The following is an 8,374-nucleotide window of genomic DNA, read 5'->3' on the forward strand; positions in this document are numbered from 1 at the left end:
ATCCCGGCATTAGCCTGGAGCGATTTAGGGAAATCACGGAAAACCTAAATCAGGATGGCCGGACGCGGGATTGAACCGTCGTCCTCCCGAATGCGAGTCCAGTGTGCTAACCACTGCGCCACCTCGCTCGGTTCACCGTATGACCCGAATCTCTTCGCACCGTTAACGAAGCACCTAATCAAAAAAAAAATGGTTCAAATGGCTCTGAGCACTATGGGACTCAACTTCTGAGGTCATTAGTCCCCTATAACTTAGAACAATTTAAACCTAACTAACCTAAGGACATCACACACACATCCATGCCCGAGGCAGGATTCGAACCTGCGACCGTAGCGGTCTCGCGGTTCCAGACTGCAGCGCCTAGAACCGCACGGCCACTTCGGCCGGCAAGCACCTGATCGCTCGTCACCTTAGAAACGAAGCAGACATTCAGCAGCCTGTTCCTCAGTGCATCCTGGACTAGGTCATTGACTTCCGATTCCGACAGATTTGTTTTTCGAGGGAATAATTGCATAGCTAAAGAAGATATTATACGATACTTTACTAACTTCGCATACCTTTAATTTCCTGAATGAATTTTTACACCACTGGCCATTAAAATTGCTACACCAAGAAGAAATGTAGGTGATAAACGGGTATTCCTTGGACATATATATTATACTAGAACTGACATATGATTACATTTTCACGCAATTTGGGTGCGTAGATCCTGAGAAATCAGTACCCAGAACAACCGCCTCTGGCCGTAATAACAGCTTTGATACGCCTGGGCAATGTCAAACAGAGCTTGGATGGCGTGAACAGTTTCAGCTGGCCATGCAGCTTCAACACGATACCACAGTTCATCAAGAGTAGTGACTGGCGTATTGCCACGAGCCATTTGCTCAGACACAATTGACCAGACGTTTTCAATTGGTGAGACATCTGGAGAATGTGCTGGCCAGGGCAGCAGTAGCACATTTTCTGTATCCAGAAAGAACCGCACATAACCTGTAACAAATGGTTCAAATGGCTCTGAGCACTATGGGACTCAACTGCTGTGGTCATAAGTCCCCTAGAACTTAGAACTACTTAAACCTAACTAACCTAAGGACAGCACACAACACCCAGCCATCACGAGGTAGAGAAAATCCCTGACCCCGCCGGGAATCGAACCCGGGAACCCGGGCGTGGGAAGCGAGAACGCTACCGCACGACCACGAGATGCGGGCTAACCTGTAACATGTGGTCGTGCATTATCCTGCTGAAATGTGGGGTTTCGCCGGGATCGAGTGAAGGGTAGAGCCACGGGTCGTAACACATCTGAAATGTATCGTCCACGGTTAAAAAGTGCCGTCAATGCGAACAAGAGGTGACCGAAACGAGTAACCAATGGCACCCCATACCTTCACGCCGGGTGATACGCCAGTATGGCTATGACGAATACACGCTTCCAATGTGCGTTCACCGCGATGTCGCCAAACACGGATGCGACCCTCATGATGCTGTAAACAGACCCTGGATTCCAGAATGAGATTTTCACTCTGCAGCGGAGTGTGCGCTGATATGAAACTTTCTGGCAGATTAAAACTGTGTGCCCGACCGAGACTCGAACTCGGGACCTTTGCCTTTCGCGGGCAACTGCTCTACCAACTGAGCTACCGAAGCACGACTCACGCTCGGTACCCACCGCTTTACTTCTGCCAGTACCTCGTCTCCTACCTTCCAAACTTTACAGAAGCTCTCCTGCGAACCTTGCAGAACTAGCACTCCTGAAAGAAAGGATATTGCGGAGACATGGCTTAGCCAAAGATTAGGGGATGTTTCCAGAATGAGATTTTCACTCTGCAGCGGAGTGTGCGCTGATATGAAACTTCCTGGCAAATGAAAACTGTGTGCCCGACCGAGACTCGAACTCGGGACCTTTGCCTTTCGCGGGCAAGTGCTCTACCAACTGAGCTACCGAAGCACGACTCACGCCCGGTACCCACAGCTGTACTTCTGCCAGTACCTCGTCTCCTACCTTCCAAACTTTACAGAAGCTCTCCTGCGAAACTTGCAGAACTAGCACCCCTGAAAGAACGGATATTGCGGAGACATGGCTTAGCCAAAGCCTGGGGGATGTTCCCAGAATGAGATTTTCTCTCTGCAGCGGAGTGTGCGCTGATATGAAACTTCCTGGCAGATTAAAATTGTGTGCCCGACCGAGACTCGAACTCGGGACCTTTGCCTTTCGCGGGCAAGTGCTCTACCAACTGAGCTACCGAAGCACGACTGACGCCCGGTACCCACAGCTTTACTTCTGCCAGTACCTCGTCTCCTACCTTCCAAACTTTACAGAAGCTCTCCTGCGAACCTTGCAGAACTAGCACTCCTGAAAGAAAGGATATTGCGGAGACATGGCTTAGCCAAAGCCTGGGGGATGTTTCCAGAATGAGATTTTCACTCTGCAGCGGAGTGTGCGCTGATATGAAACTTCCTGGCAGATTAAAACTGTGTGCCCGACCGAGACTCGAACTCGGGACCTTTGCCTTTCGCGGGCAAGTGCTCTACCAACTGAGCTACCGAAGCACGACTCACGCCCGGTACCCACAGCTTTACTTCTGCCAGTACCTCGTCTCCAACCTTCCAAACTTTACAGAAGCTCTCCTGCGAACCATGCAGAACTAGCACTCCTGAAAGAAAGGATATTGCGGAGACATGGCTTAGCCAAAGCCTGGGGGATGTTTCCAGAATGAGATTTTCACTCTGCAGCGGAGTGTGCGCTGATATGAAACTTCCTGGCAGATGAAAACTGTGTGCCCGACCGAGACTCGAACTCGGGACCTTTGCCTTTCGCAGGCAAGTGCTCTACCAACTGAGCTACCGAAGCACGACTCACGCCCGGTACCCACAGCTTTACTTCTGCCAGTACCTCGTCTCCTACCTTCCAAACTTTACAGAAGCTCTCCCGCGAACCTTGCAGAACTAACACTCCTGACAGTAAGGATATTGCGGAGCCATGGCTTAGCCAAAGCCTGGGGGATGTTTCCAGAATGAGATTTTCACTCTGCAGCGGAGTGTGCGCTGATATGAAACTTCCTGGCAGATGAAAACTGTGTGCCCGACCGAGACTCGAACTCGGGACCTTTGCCTTTCGCGGGCAAGTGCTCTACCAACTGAGCTACCGAAGCACGACTCACGCCCGGTACCCACAGCTTTACTTCTGCCAGTACCTCGTCTCCTACCTTCCAAACTTTACAGAAGCTCTCCTGCGAACCTTGCAGAACTAGCACTCCTGAAAGAACGGATATTGCGGAGATATGGCTTAGCCAAAGCCTGGGGGATGTTTCCAGAATGAGATTTTCACTCTGCAGCGGAGTGTGCGCTGATATGAAACTTCCTGGCAGATTAAAACTGTGTGCCCGACCGAGCCTCGAACTCGGGACCTTTGCCTTTCGCGGGCAAGTGCTGTACCAACTGAGCTACCGAAGCACGAGTGACGCCCGGTACCCACAGCTTTACTTCTGCCAGTACCTCGTCTCCTACCTTCCAAACTTTACAGAAGCTCTCCTGCGAATCTTGCAGAACTAGCACTCCTGAAAGAAAGGATATTGCGGAGACATGGCTTAGCCAAAGCCTGGGGGATGTTTCCAGAATGAGATTTTCACTCTGCAGCGGAGTGTGCGCTGATATGAAACTTTCTGGCAGATTAAAACTGTGTGCCCGACCGAGACTCGAACTCGGGACCTTTGCCTTTCGCGGGCAACTGCTCTACCAACTGAGCTACCGAAGCACGACTCACGCCCGGTACCCACAGCTATATTTCTGCCAGTACCTCGTCTCCTACCCTCCAAACTTTACAGAAGCTCTCCTGCGAACGATGCAGAACTAGTACTCCTGAAAGAAAGGATATTGCGGAGACATGGCTTAGCCAAAGCCTGGGGGATGTTTCCAGAATGAGATTTTCTCTCTGCAGCGGAGTGTGCGCTGATATGAAACTTCCTGGCAGATTAAAACTGTGTGCCCGACCGAGACTCGAACTCGGGACCTTTGCCTTTCGCGGGCAAGTGCTCTACCAACTGAGCTACCGAAGCACGACTCACGCCCGGTACCCACAGCTTTACTTCTGCCAATACCTCGTCTCCTACCTTCCAAACTTTACAGAAGCTCTCCTGCGAACCTTGCAGAACTAGCACTCCTGAAAGAAAGGATATTGCGGAGACATGGCTTAGCCAAAGCCTGGGGGATGTTTCCAGAATGAGATTTTCACTCTGCAGCGAAGTGTTCGCTGATATGAAATTTCCTGGCAGATTAAAACTGTGTGCCCGACCGAGACTCGTACTCGGGACCTTTGCCTTTCGCAGGCAAGTGCTCTACCAACTGAGCTACCGAAGCACGACTCACGCCCGGTACCCACAGTTGGTAGAGCACTTGCCTGCGAAAGGCAAAGGTCCCGAGTTCGAGTCTCGGTCGGGCACGCAGTTTTAATCTGCCAGGAAGTTTCATATCAGCGCACACTCCGCTGCTGAGTGAAAATCGCATTCTGGAAACATCCCCCAGGCTTTGGCTAAGCCATGTCTCCGCAATATCCTTTCTTTCAGGAGTGCTAGTTCTGCAAGGTTCGCAGGAGAGCTTCTGTAAAGTTTGGAAGGTAGGAGACGAGGTACTGGCAGAAGTAAAGCTGTGGGTACCGGGCGTCAGTCGTGCTTCGGTAGCTCAGCGAGTCTGCCTTCGGCAGTGACACAGTGCGGACCGTGTTGCCTGCCGGCCGCGCTGTGGTGCGCGCGTCTGTTTGTTTACGCCGGAGCAGCTTCGCGTGAGCGGTGTTGTGAGTCTAGAACGAGATGGCACACTCGTACAGAATAACGACTTTGAAGTTCAGTTTTGCGAACGACTATACACGACCAAAGGCACACGAGATTGAACATTTCTTCAGAGAAAAGGTAAAAATCGGTCCACAGAAAATCGTGGGAATCAATTTATCGCTCGTTTCAATCGTCGTCTATGTCAAGCTTGTTGACGAGGCTGCTTGCGAAAGACTTCTACAACGATCACCGAACGGGTATCGTTTCTGTCATGCCGACGGGAATGTTGGTGCGGTTACAGTCGATCACCCGGGAATGGGGATCCGCACTATACGCGTCTTCGAACTTCCGTTTGAGGTCCCGTCTGAACTTGTTACCGACGCCTTTCGGCCATACGGTACAGTTCTATCCCATGTGGCCGAAAAATGGACGAGTTTTACCAGGTACCCCGTTTTAAATGGGGTGAGACAAATACGGATAGAACTGCGCAAGCACGTCCCCTCTTATTTGTACATAGGAGGTTGTCGAGCGATTGTAATCTATGATGGGCAACCTCGCACTTGCTCGGGGTGCGGGAAAGAAGGTCACGTCCGCTCGGAATGCCTCCAGCGACGTTTAGTGCAGACTCCATGGGATGACGTTCAGGCGCCACAGCCGACGACTGTCTTACCGTTGACCTTTGTGGAAGCCCTGAGAGGCGACGTGAGGGAGACTTCCGTTGGGCACCAGCAGCTGCCCCCTATAGAGAACCTGGACACCAACGGACTGGAACTCCGACCACCGGTTCCACCACAGCAGACACAGGACACCGCACAAGAGATGCAGCTGACGGCCGCTCCGGGCTCATCCGTGGTGGCTGCCAGTGCTTCCACCGAGAGCGTGATAGGCCAGGCCCAAGACGGAGGATACGCAACCCCAACAGCCGATGCGGAAGCAAGGCAACGGAAACAGCGTTCGCCGAAGAGAAAAAAGAAGCGTCGACTGACTTCTACTGCCGATAGCCATAGTCCCGAGGAGACAGTGGACGACAACGACAGTATCGACCTGAGACCAGTGGATTCAACAGATACCGAGATGACGATGCAGGAACTACACAGCGACGAAAACTTGAACTCTCCTTCTGGTGACCGGAAGGCGGAAGTGGAGATGACAACTGTCCAACATCAGAGCGATGACAACGTTACCTCCCATCCTTCGACCAGTTCCGGAAATATGCTGGGGGACTGGGCGCAAGAAATGGACCAACAGGAACAGGATAAAAATACGAACGCGACGATTGAGGACAGTCCTGCCCAGAGGCCGGGAGGGGTCGGGAAATGTTGACCAACTTTGTGTGTTGAGGAGCGCCGGGGGTGCAGATGGACGCTTAATGACACCGCCCTACAACTGATGAACACAAGCCAGGCGTACCGCATTGCCACGATAAACATTAATGGCATACGGACACCGCTTAAAATTCAAATGCTGAAAGATATGTTACGCGCTGCGCACGTGGATATTGTACTCCTACAAGAAGTGCGTTTCACATCGCCGCCAGAGTTCTACGGTTACGAGGCACATTATTCAGTGCACGATGAAAGTGGATGCGGTGTGGCGATTCTCACCAGGGAAGGAATAGGAGTGGAGGACGTCAGGTCTCTCCCTTCGGCACGCGGCATAGCGATCACTGTCGACGGCGTTCGTTTCATCAACTTATACGCACCATCTGGCTCCACAAAACGAAGAGAAAGGGCGGCTTTTTACACCGAAGAGATAGCACCGTTGTTCGCTGGACGCTTTGATAACTATATAGTGGGCGGCGACTTTAATTGTGTCGTCGACAAAAAGGACCAAGTACCTCATTATGTGCCATGCATGGAACTGCGTGCGTTGGTAACCGAAATGGCGCTTCTGGATACCTGGGAACTGCAGCATGGTGACAGACCGGGTTATACGTTTGTCACGGGACACTCGGCGAGTAGACTTGATAGAGTGTACGTGACACGAGCTCTACGGACGACGATACTGGATGCCGAAATCTGGCCAGCGGCTTTTACGGATCATATGGAGTACGTCTGTAGGATTTCACTAACGCGTCAGAAGATATGGCGGAGTAAAGGTCACTGGAAAATGAATTGTGCACTTTTACGTGACACTGAATGTCACCGGTCGATAGAGGCGGCCTGGGAGACCTGCGTTCGCCGCCAACGAGCGTACACCTCGGTTCTCCAGTGGTGGGTTAAATGCGCAAAACCAACGTTACGGCGAACGCTGATACGATACGGGCAGGACAAATCGCAGTGGAACCGCACAACGGCTGATTTTTATTTTACAGCCCTGAGGGAGCTGATGACCCAACAACCATCGCCGGAAAGGCACACGGCCATGCGCCGGATAAAAGCCAAGTTATTACAGCTGACGAGACCAAGGATGGAAGGTATAATGGTCCGGGCGAGATTGGCGGACACAGTTGCTGCCGAAACCCCCTCCATGCACCACGTGGTACGTGAACGCCAACGACGACGCAGGACATTGATCAGGGAACTAATCTCTGAAACTGGCCAGCAAGTTGTGCACCAGCGTGATATTGCGCATGTGTTTACCGACTATTTCCGCCAGTTATATGGACCTGTACATGTGAACCACGAGACACTACATGATGTCATCTCGGAAATGCCAGACAGAGGACCACCACTGGATGCAGAGACTTTCATCACGGCGATAACAGAGGACGAGCTGACAGACGCAATTGCCAGGGGGCTCCGAACAAGTCCCCAGGACAGGACGGCTTCCCAATTGAATTTTACCGTGCCTTTGCATACCTCATGGGACGGACCTGGATTCAGATGTACAACGAACTCCTGTTACCGCAGACTGAGATACCTGCCGAATTCACGGAGGGTATCATCATCCCAATACCCAAACCACGCGGTGGCAGAAATCCAAGAGATTATAGACCACTCACTCTCTTGAACTGCGACTATAAGATTTTCGCGCGCATCCTTGGGGATCGCCTGCGGTCTTCACTTTCTGATAGACTCCTCATAGATCAAACTTGCCTCGTCGGTAAGAGCAACGTACATACGGCGCTCAGTGACTACCGAGATATCATCGCATTAGCAGCGGCATGCCGAGTGCGTGGGGCACTCGTCGCTATTGACTTCGATCATGCGTTCGACAGAGTGGATCATACCTTTTTGCATGCGGTGATGGGCAGATTGGGAATCCCACAGGCCTTCATCCTAGTGATCATGCGACTGTTACACGGCGTACGATCAAAGGTCTCGGTGAATGGGCGGGGCAGTGACTACATTGTTATTTCAAGGTCAGTTCGTCAAGGTTGATCCCTTTCGATATTTTTGTATGCAATGGCTTTGGAACCCTGTCTATATGGTCTCCGAAGACGGTTGGAGGGAGTGCCGTTGCCACAACTGACCTTTCATTGCCGCGCTTATGCTGACGATGTGATGCTGGTGGCACGGACCGGCGAAGAAGTACATACGGCGTTGGCATGGATACAGCGATACGGGATGGCGGCAGGAAGCGTGCTTAATCTACAAAAATCACGCTGCATGAATGTCGGTCGAGGATTACAACCGGGGGAGGAAGGCCCGCTCATCTTAGTTAAG

The 8,374-nt window shown here is 51.8% G+C and overlaps 2 non-coding genes across 2 annotated transcripts; both read right to left on the reverse strand.

Moving 5' to 3' along the window:
• Window positions 1–1,573: 1,573 nt before the first annotated feature.
• Trnas-cga (transfer RNA serine (anticodon CGA)) lies at window positions 1,574–1,648 on the reverse strand. Its single transcript has one exon. It is a non-coding gene; the product is annotated as a tRNA-Ser (tRNA).
• Window positions 1,649–3,680: 2,032 nt separating this feature from the next.
• Window positions 3,681–3,755, reverse strand: Trnas-cga (transfer RNA serine (anticodon CGA)). The gene has a single exon. It is a non-coding gene; the product is annotated as a tRNA-Ser (tRNA).
• Window positions 3,756–8,374: the final 4,619 nt, after the last annotated feature.

This window comes from Schistocerca serialis, chromosome 9, assembly GCF_023864345.2.
Source record: "Schistocerca serialis cubense isolate TAMUIC-IGC-003099 chromosome 9, iqSchSeri2.2, whole genome shotgun sequence".
Lineage (NCBI taxonomy): Eukaryota > Metazoa > Arthropoda > Insecta > Orthoptera > Acrididae > Schistocerca > Schistocerca serialis.